At 37.9% G+C, this 17,953-nt stretch overlaps 1 long non-coding RNA gene across 1 annotated transcript; it reads left to right on the plus strand.

The window, feature by feature from the left end:
- The first annotated feature begins 4,292 nt into the window (after positions 1–4,292).
- Positions 4,293–16,557, plus strand: LOC129922974 (uncharacterized). The gene is made up of 3 exons (XR_008774902.1): positions 4,293–5,174; positions 8,924–8,980; positions 16,504–16,557. It is a non-coding gene; the product is annotated as an uncharacterized LOC129922974 (long non-coding RNA).
- The last annotated feature ends 1,396 nt before the right edge of the window (positions 16,558–17,953 follow it).

Genomic DNA, 17,953 nt, shown 5'->3' on the forward strand with positions numbered 1-17,953 from the left:
TATCGCTCGTTTTCTCATTGCCACCTCAAGATTGATCGAGCTGTTCCAATTGGGGGGGGGGGGGCAAGCCTATAACTATGTTTCTCATACTTTTAATAGTGACTTCCCCCAACTTCCTCTACCCAAAAATTAAAACTTACTTTCGAGACTCTCCTCCCCCATCACCTTATCCAATATTCAACATGTTTTGGTCTATACCACACTTTACTCTTAGAAAGAAAAGTGCGCTAAAGTCAAAGTGAAGCTTGGAACAGTTTAATCCTGAATTGTGCGGTATATTCTAGGCATTAGAGCAGGTACGTTGTGATGTTCTTGATCGAAAGGTCCTACTGGTATTTAGAAAGATATCTTGTGGCGTGCCTAATTGTTTGCGTAAAAAGTGTCGAACGTTGATACGTCACTCTGAAGGAATTTAACCAATCTCACATAGAAGAAACGACTTTACATTGTAATCATTCATTTTTAAACATATAAACATTTAAACACATATCAGTCATACACATCAGTCAATTTTTGCCACAATTCCTCATTTGAGATTTTGTCTGGTCAGCGGATCATAAGAATGGATAAATACATGTTTTGTTTGTTTTTCATGGTAATAATTGTGGTTCTCTCTAGGTCTCTGCTCGATAATGGTGTTAAGAGCCTGATCTTGGTAGTGATGTTTATTTCCCTAGAGCCCCAGGTAATTTATAGGCTGCTCGAGCTTTAACAATGCGGGTTTTGACATCGGCATCTGTTTTTCCATGATTGTCTAGGTTACTGCCAAGATATGTGAAGCTTTCCACCTCTTCCAGCACCTCGCATTGGGTGTATTGTTGGTCGTCTTTATTTTGAACACCTTTCTATTCCCTCTGTTCACGATAAGACCCATTCTAGCTGAATTGTCCATAAAAACGCTTATCTTTTCCGGCATCTGCTACTGTGTGTGAGAAAGAAGAGAAACGGACGAGCCAGAGAAAGAAGAGCCAGATCATCTGCAAAGTCAAGGTCGTCTAGCTGTTTCCACAGTGTCCACTGTGTACTGTTCCACTGTTGATGTCTTCATGACCCAATCTATGGCTAGCAGAAATAAAAAGGGAGAGAGTAGAGAGTAAGCAGCCTAGCCTCACTCCTGTTTGGACTTCAAATGCATCTGTCACTTGTCTATCATGCATTATTCTGCAAGCCAACCCGACATATAACTTACTGACATGGGTGTCCACGGGGGGGGGGGGGGGGGTGCAAGGTGGTGCATATGTACACTCCAGGATTATATGTGGCAAAGTTCTATCTCTTTTTGTTTTGAACTATCAAATCAATTAAACTATAAGTAGCAACTGAGCAAGTAGTGCTTCCGTTGATGTACAGTTGTGAGAATACGCTAGAATAGGTTAGTCCATAGTTTATGTCCGACCATGTAAGCTCTATTATAGGCTTGCAATTTAAATTTCTGCACAATAAACTGTGTCAAAATTCTATTGCACGTTAGTCGTGACGATTTGTTTTCATTTGCACGTAAGTATAGTTATTATTATATTTAGTAAAGGCCTGGAGTGGGATTAATTTTTGTTTTGGCTTGGAGAAGATATCCATACCAGTTGTCTTTCGATGTGATAAATTTAAAGTTTCTTTGAACCAAAACAAGCCTTAATATTAGGCCTATATGTATAGATTTTCGGTGTATTTACTCTTTATTTACCTATGAAGCTTTTAATACAATAGGTGGATTATGCTACTCAAAGAAGTTTATTTAGTACACAATTAAATTAACAATGTTTAACATTTATTTATCCTCCCAAACAAAAAACTATTTTTAATAAAGTTCCTATGTTTCTCTCTTAACTTTGAAATCCCCCCCCCCTTATTTCTGTGAAACACTCTTCTTTAATAATAATGATATAATTAAACTTCAATAGACAACTGACATAGATTAGTCCAGATGTACTCCAAAATTATGTATGTATATATTTCATTTTGATACTTATTATTATAATATAAATTTAAACTTTAAAATAAATTTGACATTTATAATTAGACTTTAATGCTCGACTTTATTGTTCGAAAATGAAAATGGATTTAATGAGACCTTCTTTAGAACACTATGGCATTGAGCTCAAGTCTATCGGGGAATAGTGCGGCATTTTACTTTGTTACAAAATCCATGTTTTACTCTGTAACCTAGAGACATAGCTTCATTTGATGTTAGATGAAGCTAAGAAGTTTCACAAAAGACATAATGAATATGGAGAATAGCCAGAGTATTGCTGATATATTCTTACATTTGATGGACTGCTGCAATATTAATGTCTAGTGATGGGAACTCAACTAACTTTTAAAAGTTAAACTAAAACTAGTTTTCAACTAAAATAAAGTATTTAAACTATTAGTTTATCATGAATTTCAAAATATAGAGTAAAGTGCGAAGTTCGAGCGCATTAAGCCCGCTGGCAGCAATTTTCAAGTTTGGATTTTTATAGCACCGTAACGGTCTGACCTATGAAAAAACTGATGGTATCTCTGAATTTCTCGTCCTTTTTTCTATAAAAATAGATTGGATTTAATGTATCACTAGGCTTAGTTAAAATTAAATACGAAGTCAAAGAGGTGTAGGGTAAGTATCGCCAAGCGTACTTTTCCTAGAGCGGATTTTTCCCCAGTTAGTAAGCTCGATCGGGTTGATGGAAGGTTCGAGCAGATCAAAGAAAATATATCTAAAAACATGTTTTAATATTTAATTTTTACTATAAAGTCATTTTCTTTTTACTCCAGCGCAAGAACACCATCCATTGCACCATTTCCTACCCTCCACAACTTCAAATAGTCTCTATAAGCTGATCAGCAATCAGACTTAAAAATAGCCTTAATCCCATTACCCATTTCCTTCACTACCGGGTAGTAAAAAAGAATAATTTCACACCTCCTGAGTTTGACCTCACCATGAACTTAGCCTTTACAAGGAAAAGGAAATAGTATGTGTCGGAAATAAAGAAAAAAGGTGCATGCGCAGTAGCAATATAGTAGTAATTTGGTAAACATTCAAATAAAAAAGTTATAGCAATAAAAAGTGAAAAAAGGGGGACGGGGTTGAACTAGACCTATATAGATATAATCATCCAACTGTATGCTTACGGTTCTTTTTTCTTTTAACATTGTAGAAATATTTATCCATTATAGAATCAGTATTAAGGAATATGTTTCTTACATAAACGTTAATGCACAATGAAATAAAAAAAAAAGATGTCTAAATAAATATGTGTGCTTGTATTTTTGCCTTGAATTAAAACCTCTAGAAAAGAATGGTATCCTTTTTTAAAAATTATATTTACTTATTATATAACGGAAAATCTTACTTATACCGGTAAAGTTTAAAATCTCATTAAATAACATAGATTTAGAATTTCAAATTTAGATCTAGTAACCAAAGAAATAGAAACGAAATCGTTACAGTTTTAAGAAACATTTGACCTGTATAACTATTTTATATTGAAAAGACTAACCATGCCGATGTGCTATTTTCTTGTGTGACCACTAAAAAAACAACTAACACTATTGCATAACCATTAAACGCGCAAGGGAAAAAAACAACTAGGGTGGTCTTGTCATTATGGACTGCACACTCAGTAGGCCTACACTATATAGGCCTACACGTGTACGTCTATCTGGTCAGGTTGTTAAAATCAGTCGGACACACCGTCTATTTACTTTCTGTGCAGGGAGGGTGTATAACTATTTTAGTGTAAAGATATATCTACGAACATGCTTGATTAGCCACGCCAGTGTGTTATTTTCTTGTCTGACCACTCCACATTAAGCAAACTAAACACTATTGCATAACGCGCAATTACAAAAAATGCAGGGTAGTCTTGTAGTATTATCGACTACACACATTCAGTACACTAGGCCTACATGTGTATGTCTAGCTGACCAAGTTGTTAAAATCAGTTGGACACAGTCTATTTACTTTATGGTTAGAGAGGGTGTGGATTAATTTTTTTTCTAGAGTTGGTTATCCTAATGCTTTTAGATCTATAATAGGCCTACATAGTTGTCGATTTACTGGATTTCAGACCTAGATCTCAAAAATAAGTCTTAAGACTATAAATAAGGTGTACTTGATGTTCCTGCAGTTAAAAAATTATTGTTTGCCGCAAATGAATTGATTAAAACCACTAAATATTGACATGACATTACTCACTAATCAGATTCCCACTATAGACAGAAATTAAACACCTCCACGTGGCTCACAAAAATTCGGAACAAACCCATTCATAATATTGCATAGAAGCATTTGGCAAAAAATGTTTAACATTTTATAATACTGCTACTTTCAGTTGGAAATATTTACTCCCATGACTTCTACCAGCATCTTACTTTACCCTCTTCAAATGCAGACGAACTAAATAGTTGTTAACTGCATCATTTTTCTGATCATCAAAGTTAGGCCTATTGATATCACATGACCAGAAAACAGGGATGTGTGTTTCAACTTTCAACCCTGACCACATGTTGAAAAGTTGCACAAATTTTAATTAAACTTTATAGTTAGTAACTAAAAAAAAAAATAAGTAAACTACGATTTTAACTAAACTGTTTTTTTAAGTTTAACAATGGCCTTGCCTTAATAAATTGTTTTTAGTTAAACTAAAAGTTTCTAGCTTTTTAGTTAATTTTTGCCCATCACTAAATATTATTGTCTTAAACATTTAAGCAATTACAATGCTAATTTTCGTCATTAGAAAATGTTTCGAAAATTAGTTGGGGTAAATATCAACCTTCCATGAAAAATTATTTAACCGAGCGATGCTTGGTATTAAATTTGACCCACAGATTGAAGACTTCATGAATAATTGTAAGAGAGTTCTAGTTTTGATGTACCAGCAAAAATGGAGATCATTAAATCTGATCAACCCTAAAGTAGTGTACTTTATTATCATACTGTTTACAAATGCAATACGTGTATCCGGTTTTAAAGATTCTGAAATACATATTTCCTTTTCCAAATTCATATTTATGCAAAGTGTTTGTTTTTTTCCAGCATTTGTAGGTATTAAAGAATGTGCCAGTATATCTTCTGATTAGAGAGTACATTCCATTGATGGGAATCAAAATAAACTGCCTCGCTCGTTCAACATTTTGTGTGCACGACAAGAGCTCCACACATTGTACTCAACAAAGACTTAGCATTGATATAGGTGAGTAAAGACAACGCTAGACTGAGATGGCATAGTGACAGTAGATTTTTTTTTTTTAATCTTAGTTTAGTCTGATAATCGCTTTCAATTTAAGTCAGTTTTTTTTTATCTGTTTATACGTATATAAATTCTTATTTGTAGGCCATTAATAATCTAAATAAATAAGAGATGTCGATTCTATATTTTTTGGAGTTGGAAGATGTCGATTCTATATTCTTTGGGGTGGGCAGAAAGAGCTGCTGATTCTATATTCTTTGGGGTGGGGAGAAAGAGCTGCCGATTCTATATTCTTTGGGGTGGGCAGAAAGAGCTGCTGATTCTATATTCTTTGGGGTGGGGAGAAAGAGCTGCCGATTCTATATTCTTTGGGGTGGGCAGAAAGAGCTGCTGATTCTATATTCTTTAGGGTGGGGAGAAAGAGCTGCTGATTCTATATTCTTTAGGGTGGGCAGAAAGAGCTGCTGATTCTATATTCTTTGGGGTGGGGAGAAAGAGCTGCTGATTCTATATTCTTTGGGGTGGGGAGAAAGAGCTGCTGATTCTATATTCTTTGGGGTGGGGAGAAAGAGCTGCTGATTCTATATTCTTTGGGGTGGGGAGAAAGAGCTGCCGATTCTATATTCTTTGGGGTGGGGAGAAAGAGCTGCCGATTCTATATTCTTTGGGGTGGGGAGAAAGAGCTGCTGATTCTATATTCTTTGGGGTGGGCAAAAAGAGCTGCTGGTTCTATATTCTTTGGGGTGGGGAGAAAGAGCTGCCGATTCTATATTCTTTGGGGTGGGCAGAAAGAGCTGCTGATTCTATATTCTTTAGGGTGACAGGAAAGAAGTGTTGATTCTATATTCTTTGAGATTAAGGAAACAGGTGTTGATTCTATATTCTTTGGGGTGGGGAGAAAGAGCTGCCGATTCTATATTCTTTGGGGTGGGCAGAAAGAGCTGCTGATTCTATATTCTTTGGGGTGGGGAGAAAGAGCTGCCGATTCTATATTCTTTGGGGTGGGCAGAAAGAGCTGCTGATTCTATATTCTTTAGGGTGACAGGAAAGAAGTGTTGATTCTATATTCTTTGAGATTAAGGAAACAGGTGTTGATTCTATATTCTTTGGGGTGGGGAGAAAGAGCTGCCGATTCTATATTCTTTGGGGTGGGCAGAAAGAGCTGCTGATTCTATATTCTTTGGGGTGGGGAGAAAGAGCTGCCGATTCTATATTCTTTGGGGTGGGCAGAAAGAGCTGCTGATTCTATATTCTTTAGGGTGACAGGAAAGAAGTGTTGATTCTATATTCTTTGAGATTAAGGAAACAGGTGTTGATTCTATATTCTTTGGGGTGGGGAGAAAGAGCTGCCGATTCTATATTCTTTGGGGTGGGCAGAAAGAGCTGCTGATTCTATATTCTTTGGGGTGGGGAGAAAGAGCTGCCGATTCTATATTCTTTGGGGTGGGCAGAAAGAGCTGCTGATTCTATATTCTTTAGGGTGACAGGAAAGAAGTGTTGATTCTATATTCTTTGAGATAAAGGAAACAGGTGTTGATTCTATATTCTTTGGGGTGGGGAGAAAGAGCTGCCGATTCTATATTCTTTGGGGTGGGCAGAAAGAGCTGCTGATTCTATATTCTTTGGGGTGGGCAGAAAGAGCTGCTGATTCTATATTCTTTGGGGTGGGGAGAAAGAGCTGCCGATTCTATATTCTTTGGGGTGGGGAGAAAGAGCTGCCGATTCTATATTCTTTGGGGTGGGCAGAAAGAGCTGCTGATTCTATATTCTTTAGGGTGACAGGAAAGAAGTGTTGATTCTATATTCTTTGAGATTAAGGAAACAGGTGTTGATTCTATATTCTTTGGGGTGGGGATAAGTGGTGTTGATTCTATATTCTTTGGGGTGGGGATAAGTGGTGTTGATTCTATATTCTTTGGGGTGGGGATAAGTGGTGTTGATTCTATATTCTTTGGGGGGGGGGGAAAGAGGTGTTGATTCTATATTCTTTGGGGTGGGGATAAGTGGTGTTGATTCTATATTCTTTGGGGTGGGGATAAGTGGTGTTGATTCTATATTCTTTGGGGTGGGGATAAGTGGTGTTGATTCTATATTCTTTGGGGGGGGGGGAAAGAGGTGTTGATTCTATATTCTTTGGGGTGGGGATAAGTGGTGTTGATTCTATATTCTTTGGGGTGGGGATAAGTGGTGTTGATTCTATATTCTTTGGGGGGGGGGAGAAAGAGGTGTTGATTCTATATTCTTTGGGGTGGGGATAAGTGGTGTTGATTCTATATTCTTTGGGGGGGAGAAAGAGGTGTTGATTCTATATTCTTTGGGGGGGAAAAAAACGTGTTGATTCTATATTTTTTGGAGTGGGGATAAGTGGTGTTGATTCTATATTCTTTGGGGGGGGGGGGGCCTTACAAAGTATTTTGACGCATTTAGTAATCACTGCCTTGTGAGTGTCTTTCCTTCGGTAAAAAAAGTCTTTATGTAAGCTAAGTCTATGCAATATGGTTAATTAGTTCAGCTCATCTTAGTAGCGACTTTTTTCTTCCTTGCCTCATCTTGTCTATTTACCTAGCGTATTTTCGTACTACCACTGGGATGAAAGAAAGAATTATTTTTGGTATAGCGGCAGTAGAAAAATTGTTTGGACTTTTGCGCTATAGACCTTGAGCTATGTTGAAAAGTCTTAAAACTTGCTCACGGAGATAGATAAAGGCAGATACGTATGAGAAATACGCAATCTTACCTCTTCGTTACATTAAAAAATCATTCGTCTAAATGAAATTTGAATTTTTCTATCACAAGCTTAGCATCATAAATGGGTTGTCTATTTTTGTTTTGATTTTCAAATGTTATAATTGCTACCAATTCAACGTCGTGTTGGAATAATTAAATTTTAATCTCGTAATGAATTAGGGAGTAAGCCGAGACAGTTATTACAGAACTCGTGTTATGAAATGTAAGGACATTTGTGAACAGATACAATGAAGACATTTCCCAGACTGCAATCACCGATGGCAGACTTAAATACAAAATCTTTTTTTTTATTATGTGATGAGCTAACTTCACCATGACAATCGTTCGATCTGCACTAGGAAGTTGATGACGTCAATTCCATGACGTCAATGGGTCAGCGCTTATTTTCGATAATTGCTCATGGGAAACATTTGTGTCTTTATTGTTCTCTATGAGGACCTTGGAAAGAAACGAAAAATAATAATAAATGAAAAGATTGAAAGGGAATGAAATAAATAGGAATATAGGATTACTTTCAAATAATAAAAAAAATATATATAATATCTTAATGACAATGGAGTGGATTAAAGAATAATGTAAAATTCTTTAAAAAAATATTTTTGTTTTGAGACCTCGTTTTTTTTAATTGCTCAAACCAATACAATTTCAAATCTTAAAAAAAAAAATTGTGTATGTTTCAATTTCTTAATGACAAGGTTAAATTGAAGAGGCGGAGAAAGAATGAAACAAGTAAGATATAAAAACTACTTAAACAAAACAATTTTCCTTTATTACTGTTTAGTAAAAGCGAATATGTTATTCTTAATTTAGCATGATAATTTTTTTTTCTTTTTAAAAAGGAACATTTTATACTCCGCCTTCTTTCACGAAAAAGATCCTGGTTAAAAGTTTGTTAAGAGTCAAAGTATATAAAATTCTAATTGTTAGATCTAGACTTAGAAGACGGTGTACAAAATGTTTAAAAACGTCTATTAATATAATATTGTTATGACTACACTTCCCAGGCTCCCTGTGAACTGCACAACACGAAACTACCAACCAAAAGAACTTGACAACTAAAGGTATTCAAAATAACGTAACGTTCAATAAATCACAGCTAATACTGTGTAATTGGCAACACATAACACTGACTGTACAAATGCTCTGCCGTGGATATCTGAACCGCTGTATAAACACTGTACATTGTAGCATGAACTCTACTGGCTTCTCCTTACTTTGTTGAACTCTGTCATACCGTACTGAATCGTAGATCGGAAAGTTGTGACTGACTCGACCCTGCTAGAACCGAATGGTACATCGCTCGACCCTTCTAAGTGGTCAACTGACTATATCTGACGTCACTGGCCTGAGTACTATTCACAACACATGTCCTTCTCGAACCGTCATGTTGTCACTCGTCTCGGGTGTCCGTCGCAACTCGTCACGGTTGACCACTCGCCTAGCGCTGGCTTGGGGTGATTCGTGTCGGTCAACTACGCACACTACTACTCCCTTCCGCACCACCACCAGATTTATAACAACATACCACCAGATTTATAACAACATATTGTAACTCTGATTTGTACCCATGTAACGTGTATCCACATCTCGTTCTGCGAAAGGTGCATTACTAAGAACTAGACTAGAAAAGAATGTTGACATTAGACAAGTCGAGAATTTATGAAGAGGCTGTGCTCAAGGCAGACATTGTTGCTTTGTGTTTGTGATGTCCTATTGTGAATAAACATCTGTATATCGTTGAGTCGCCTCTCTTATAGGCGGCTCAACGAGAGGAGGTAGGATTCGATCTCAATGGCATCTTCGAAGCTTTTTACATCAACTCTTAATTAAAGAGCTAAGACAAGAGCTCAAAGATCGTCTCTGGCAAGCCCTTATCGATGAAGAAGAAGATCCGAAGACCTACAGATCTGAATTTGAACCTGGGATTGTTGAGGTCGTTGGCAAGATCCAGAAATATCTATGGATGCATTGAATGAGCACTATGAAAACGACGATGAACATGAATGAAGGTGTAGTGCAAGTGGAAGGCCTAGTAGAAAACCAAGTGATAAAATGGTGTCGCAACCGAAAGGCGGACTAAACTCGTTAGTGAAGAAACAGTTGTCTGTAGACTCGTTAATGAAGAAGCAGTCACCTGGTCAGGACTGTGGCTGCACAAACAGTAATGGCGGATGCGCTGGTGACTGTAGCGCCGTCTGTGACTGTGTTGTGGGTAAGTCTTGCGGGGGTGACTGTGTTGTGGGTTAGTCTTGCGGGGGTAACTGTGTTGTGGGTAAGTCTTGCGGGGGTGACTTTGAAGACGTAAACAACGTGACGAGGATTATTGCTGCGAAGATCTCAAAGAATTGAAAGAGACAAATGAAGAAACTTGAGAAGCCTTGTTATGTGCCTGAAGCTTTTCTTCCTGATGTACCTGCAACGAGTACCTGAATGAGCCGGACAGGTCAATACATTGTTTGGTCTGCGCCCAAGACTGTTGCTGTGGACCTTAAAGGCCTCTATCTGCCAGTACCTACGAGGGAAACTCGAATCCTGATAACTGCACACTGGTGTTTAACTATAACTGTATGTGCGATGCCTTGAATGGAGATACCTGCAAATGTGTGGCAGAGAGGATACCTGCAAATGTGTGGCAGAGAGGATACCTGCAAATGTGTGGCAGAGAGGATACCTGCAAATGTGTGGCAGAGAGGATACCTGCAAATGTGAGGCAGAGGAGATATCTGCAAATGTGTGACATAGTAAATACCTGCAACTGTGTGGCAGAGACGATATCTGCAAAATTTATGGCAAAGGAGATACCAGCAAACTGCATGGTTGGCTTCCTGTGTGACTACAAACTCTTCACAAGACGTCAATGGAAAAGGTCTGCTGACTTGGCCACCTGGAACTACGGCCCTGGGACCTCCACTTCCTCCCTTTGTGTTAAGTGGCTGGCAACCGTGACCTCCACTACCTTCCCATGTGTCAGCTAGCTGGCATCAGCGACAATTGTCATGAGGTCAAATCAGCGATCACGATGTTGTCTCGAGAGCAGACAGGCCAACTGTAGAAAGAGAAATCGACAGCCGCAGAAAACTGCGCATATGGTTTCGTGGGGAATTCGCCCCCTTTCGTCTGTCGTCTCCACTGATAAACCCCCATCGCTCTAGATAGTGCTCTGGAACGAAGACTCATAAAGGAGGGAGCAATGTTGTAACTCTGATTTGTACCTCTGTGGTGTGCACCGGTGCTAAGAACTAGACTAGAAAGAAATGTTGACATTAGATTTGATAACGGAGTTCCTCTCAAGTCTAGAACTTATGAAGAGGCTGACATTGTTACTTTGTGTTTGTCATGTCCTCTTGTGAATAAACATCTATATATCGTTGATTCGCTTCCCTTAAGTTATTATAATATTAAACATTTTAGAATAGAGCCTACATGCGGAAATACCAGAAGACGTAGTCTGTTCAAGATAAAGATTTTCTAGACCATAAGTCAAATTTACTCATTTCGTCAATCTCAGAAGTCCTTTTTTGACGTTGTTGCATATGTCTAGTTCGTCAGCTGCAGTCTATGGCTTTTCCTGTTAAAAGGCTTTTTAAGGTCAGATTAAATTGTGCTGTAGATAGTTTCGATGACTTTGCTAACTCCTTAAAACGCATTAGGTAAAAATCGATATTTTCCTTTGTTTCCTTAAAAGTTGCCATCTTTGACATTTGTCTATATTTGTTCAGCTCTTATTGCTTCTTTCTGAGCCTGTGCTAATTATATTTGTTTCTTTTAAAAGTCGTTCTTCCTCTATCATTAGACATTTATAATCCATTTCTTCTTTATATTGTGCTATTCTTTTCTTCTCATGATCTTCTAGCTTTCAGCCTATTTAAGTATTTCTTCATTACACCAGTAAAACAATCTGCCGAAGCAAATTTTGTATGTTGTTCAAAAGAGGTCAGAACTTTTTTTGACCTTATACGGAAAATCTTGTAGTGTCAACATCTTGGCTTCCATGGCCAATCATTCATGTACTGGTACATTTGAATATAAATGGCCGACATGAATTGAGGATAAAGTTGACGAAAAGCTTTTCTTGACTCACTTTTTTTCATTTCATCTTATACATCGTCCTTATAACATAATTATGACACTTTATAAATCGTCGTATACGATAATTTTGGTATTCACTTGACGTGATAATATATATATATATATATATATATATATATATATATATATATATATATATATATATATATATATATATATATATATATATATATATATATATAGTAAACTGGCGTAAGTTTATTTTGACCTTGTCCCAAAGACGTGTTGTAGGTGTGACAGGTGGGGAAATGTGATGTGTGTTTGGCGCGTTTTATGTCTAGGGGATGATTATTTTTAAAGCTATCACACACCAACCTATCAGCATATGAATCGGGAGCAGATACGCAACGAGACAAGCAATGAAAGATAGATACAAAAGTTAAAATTTAAGAATATTTATTTACATAAATATACATATAAGAATAAAAAGGGGGAGGGTTTGCAGCTATCTCTAGATAATAATGGATTTAATCATCACTCTTGCACCTAATAAGAGAGTATGTCACTTTGTAGTCTGACTTAGCTGGTATTCCTGTTGATGTCGCAGCTGGCTGTGTCCTGGCTTGAGGTTCTGCAGCTGGAGGTGGCGCTCTAGCGCAGTGATGCCCAAACTACGGCCCGCGGGCCACATCCGGCCCGCGACGTGGTTTGGACCGGCCCGCCAAAACATCGGCACAAAATGTAGGGGGAAAAAAGGTAGAAAATTATTTTTTTTTCTTTGATACGACTCTAGCTTTTTCTTTGATGGATTTCATTCTAATCTATTTTCTTGTAGTATTCATGTTTATTTTCTTGTTTTATTTTCGGCGACAAGAATTTACAGTTGTTTTAGAGTCTTAGACACTACCGCGGCTGTCTAGAGCTAGCCGTGTTCATGACATCTCATGTGTGTAGCACAGCACATCTTTTCTGCATCATTTTGGTTCGTGTACTTCTGACGTCAACATGATTGGTGCCGTGTCGTGTCACATTTGCACGTTAATGAAATGGGAGAGCTGAAGAAACAAAAATTGGATGTTTAGCGAGAAATGAAGCATAACAGAGTGCTTGCTAGCAGTGATGGAATTAAATCGGCGTGAAAAAAATGAAGCTGTGCCGCCTTTCTGGCATGACAATAGCAAAACGAGTCGAGTAGACGAAGTTGGTGAAAATCTCCATTCAAAACTAAATGACAGAGCAGCAGATTTCGAAATAATGACTATTGCTGCTGGAACTGATTGACTTACAAATCCAGATTTCGAACAATGAGGACAATAGATATCTATGCCAGGTTGTCTACATAAGCCTTGCACATTTGCGAAAAAAATTGATGGTATGATCACAATGTTTACAAGCAATTATTTTAGTAGATAACTTTTTCAGTTATAAGACACTTAAAACCCTTGATACGTAATTTAATTATGGTGTAAGTAGGCCCATTGGAGCCACGAAATTGTAATATAACTATTTAAAATGGTTTATTCTCTATTTCATTTTTTGGTATCTTTTTTTGTTAATATGGCCCGCGACACGAGTTTTAGAAATTAAAATGGCCCGCAGGCCGTATAAGGTTGAGCATCACTGCTCTAGCGGATAGAGGGACGCCTGTGATATAGTTCTTGTGGAGTCTCAATCCCCAAAATCTAATATCTGTAGTGGGCACAGTAGGGCGGGTGGCCGGCTACCGTGGGCACAAGGTTACTGCGGGCAGAGCTGATCTGCCGTGGGCAGCGTAATTGACAGGATAAGTCCAGTGAGTTGCAGAGGGTAGGCGTAGCTATGACGTCTCACACAGATCTGAATCTATAGGGACGTCGCACCTAATAGCTTGACAGGTGGGCTGTCGAATAGGCGGGCAATGCCGATAGCGCCAAGTGGTAGAGTTGAGTAGATCTCAGTAGGCAAGTGCAGTGCTGAATAGCACTAAGCACATAAATAGTAGGTGATTCTCGATAGCAAATAAATAGGCAGACACCTGAGGGAGGCTGCGGATAAATAAAGACAAGTTAGGACATGTCTCTCATGCATCTTATCGATGCCCTCGACTGAGGTGCATTCGTCAGATTGGTGAAATTGCTTTAGAGCACAATGAGGAGATGATGACAAATGGGATTTGGGAAAATAGATGGCAGATAGTAGCAATATAGAAATGTACATAAAAGGGGAAATAATAATATAAAATGTACATAGAAGGGGAAATAATAATCTCAAATGAACAACACAGGTGGATAGAGAAAGAAGGGGGTGGGGGAGAATGGGCGGTGGTCAGCGACCCAGATGGTTTGTTTACATATGACCGTGGGTCGAGAACAATGAAGCGTGCTTGAATGGAGAGGGTGTCCCTTCAAGCGGCGCAACTCTCCTTAGAGTAAAATGGGTAAAGGGGAGATAATTCAATACAGGGGAGATAACTCATATCTCCTTTCTAAGCGCAGTATTAGTGCGCTAGCAAAATTATCAAGGCGATCAACCGAGATAAAGGAAATAAAATAAGATGTACAAATATATACATGGTTGCATCAACGATCAATTGAGCAACGTAGCATTAATAGATTAATGCAATTCATAAATACATAGGGCATGTTTATGTTTTCTACTTACGCCAGTGAGAAATACACAATGCACTAATTAAATATAAATGAACTAAGCAAAATACACATGATAAAATCCAATGGAAATAGCACAAAAGTAATTAAGATGGAACTTGTGATTAAGTTCGGTTTACCACCAGGTATTCCTCTAGGAGGGAGAATAAATGATATAGTCCAGACTCGATAGCTCAGCTCGAATGAGAAACGAAAGAGAGTCTAATTTGATTTGGGCCTACTTTATATATAGGCCTGGAAAATGTGGGCGGAAGCAGGAAATGTCCTAGGCTAAGATTTATCTTACACGTGGGTGAGGTCCGACAAGAGTCGCACCTTGGAGTATCACGCGGTGTGTTGACCGGAGTAATCTCCTAGATCAAAGAGAGACGTGGGAGAAGGGGGGGGGAAGGATTAGCTTGCATTCAAACCAAGGTGGTGTCAACCGCGACCGTCCTTCAGACATCCGGCGGGCAAGACAAAAGAGATTGTGTGTTTACCTTTCCCCGATCAAGGGCAGATAAATGAAAGGACGCGCTTTAGCTATCTCCAATGTGGTCAACTAAGTCTAGCCTGGAGCGGAAAAGGTGGTGCGGGTGGAGAATTTAGGGGTAGGATGGGGAAATAATTAAAATAAAATAAATAAATAATAATTAATGCTGTGATAAATTTGAGTGACTCTGACAGCGAGTTTTTGACTTGTCACAGTAGGCTCTCAATGATGCTTCGATCAATCGTCTTTTGATATATCCGTGTATGACACTAATAATGAAGAGTTGATCCAAATATGGTAGGTTGGCTGGTAACTAGGAGACAGATGTCAAAGAAAAGTGCTTAATGATCCTGTAGTAGTTTCCAATAATTTAGGGTTACAAAAAAAACAACATGTCTCTGAATACAGCCTAGTCACAAGAAGCACAGTATCTTATCATTGCCCAAAACATTGAATGTATGATCAAGGAAAGTATCAAATTACAGTAATCCGAAACGAATTCTTTCAATTTAAGAAATCCTCAATCACTAAACAAGAACAACATAAAAAAATATTGTTTTTAAATGAAGCTTAAATTAAGTGTAATTGTATTAATTTGTTTGAATCTGTCGTGTAATTTCATATATGATTAACCTAGACATAGTAAATCTGAGCGATTAGAAATATTATTACCTATTTTTTTTTTGCTTAGCTTCTATCTTTACCAATGCACTATGATCCAATCACTTGTCTGGACCAGTTGAGAAAGGGGTAGAGGAGAAGGGGAAATATTTGTGAATATTTACATGATCGTTTATTTAATGTGAGCTGGCGCTCCTAGATCTAATTTTTTATCTATTTTTATCTTTATTTTAATTTGTAATTTATATAGGCCAGGGCTATGATGTTTGTAATTTAGTGTCTTTTTAGTCTATCTAGGCTAGTGCTGAGTGCATGCATGGTTCCCGCCAGCTCTTTAATGTTAGAGTTAGTTTAGGTGAGTCATGACCTGGCTCTATAAATAGAAAAGGTGCGGTCAGTTCTTTCTTTTTCCGGTGTTGACCGTTGGTCAGTGTGACCATGTAGGAGTTAATAGTTATTTAATGTAGTGTAAATTTCAGCTGGGACCGCCTGTAAGTTGGAAAATGTTTTTATTTTTATTTCTTTAGTTGGTATTTGTATTAATTATTCCTACATCTACTGTTATAGTCTAGATGTAGACTGATTAGTGTAGTGGCATCACTGGCTAGTTAATTAGCCATGATTACCTCTGATGGGACCGGAAGCTCCATTAATCTGGATAGCGTCACCATTCCCCCCCCCCCGAGCTATCCCTAATAATCCCCTTGTTGCTTTTCTATACTATGTCTATTTGTAAATGTTTCTAAAAGTATTTCCATTAATATTATAATGATTATTTTATATATATGTCTTATGTTTTATGTATTTGTAATTGCAGGCCATAATTCCTATCGTTACGTCCACTGCATGCCTGTCGTTACGTCTACTGCCTGTCGTTACGTTTACTGCCTAACTGCGGTATTACTGTCGTTACATCTACTGCCTGTTTGCCGCAGTTATAGCTGCCATTATTTACTGCCTGCCTGTCTGCCTTTATTAGTATATTACTGCCACAGTTAAGCTGTCTGCTGTACTGTTGTGTTTAGTGTTGGTATTTTTAGGTGTAATCTAGTAAAGATAGTTAGACATTTTGGTTTCTTATTAGCGTTTGTAGTGGTGTGACAAGTCGGATTAAGATTTGGCCGTTTTGGGTGTCTAGGGGATTTTTATGGTTTGAGAATCCTTACTTGCACATATAAACTACAAGCACAGCGTTATAATGCAGGCAACAAATGCTTTATTTAGATGTAAAATATGTACAGTTTATTATACAAAATAAGATAATGAAAGGTGAAATGCTGTACAGTTGCTAGAATGGGATCTAGCGTATTTACATGTAGGAGACTATCATCATCAGATATTAGAACCAAGTGGTCTGAGTGTCATTAGGCTGGTTGCTTAGCTTTTGGTCCGGTGCTGCACTGGTGAGACTGGTGTGGCTGATACTGATGCTGTCTGCTGGTGGGCTGGCGTAGTGGATCCAGGCTCCGTGTGCAGTCCAACTTGTATGGTTGCAGAGCTAAGCTGCGTCTACCAATCAGTTAAGCCAGTGACGAGTCTGTGGCTAGCGTTGTTACTTGGACTCTTGAAGGATGAGTAGGACTGATGTCTACAGATCTGGTGTCAGCAAATCTGTTATCAGCTTTAGGTTGCTAAGATTTCAGGCGGATGTAGCCTACAGATAAAAGCTGTAACGATATGATGTATGCGTTGGTTTAGCCATAATGATAACACTGGGAGGTAGATGCCTTTCCGTGGAGGACATCTTCAGACTGATGTGGAGAAACTATAATCTAGTTTCATAAATATCAAAGGGAACTAACAAATGAATATAGTGTCCCATCAAAGGGGATAACAATAATAATGGGGACTCCCATAAAGGGAAATAACAAACAGTAGTAAGTGATGTATGGTAAGTAATATAAGTGACGCTCACCAATCACGGTGAATAGCAAGTACATACATCACTAAGATAAATGAGATGAAAGGGGAAGGGGAGATCAACGTCTGATACTCGCCCAAGTTCCCACATAAGTAAACATAGAGCATAAGTAAATACATACTCAGTAATAAGACATGTTTACAGAAATGCTTTGATAACTCCCTGCCAAGGAATTAATCAATGATAATATATCAAAAGCTCGTGCCGAGTTAAATTAATAATAGTTAAAGAGCTAAATACATCTGGTAAGAATTGTTAATAGACTCTAGTCCAGATGGCTTGCACATTTAGCCACAAAGTCATGATAAAAAAATATAAGTATACAGTAATCTACTTACATTATCCA

The sequence above is a fragment of the Biomphalaria glabrata genome, chromosome 14 (genome assembly GCF_947242115.1).
Source record: "Biomphalaria glabrata chromosome 14, xgBioGlab47.1, whole genome shotgun sequence".
Lineage (NCBI taxonomy): Eukaryota > Metazoa > Mollusca > Gastropoda > Planorbidae > Biomphalaria > Biomphalaria glabrata.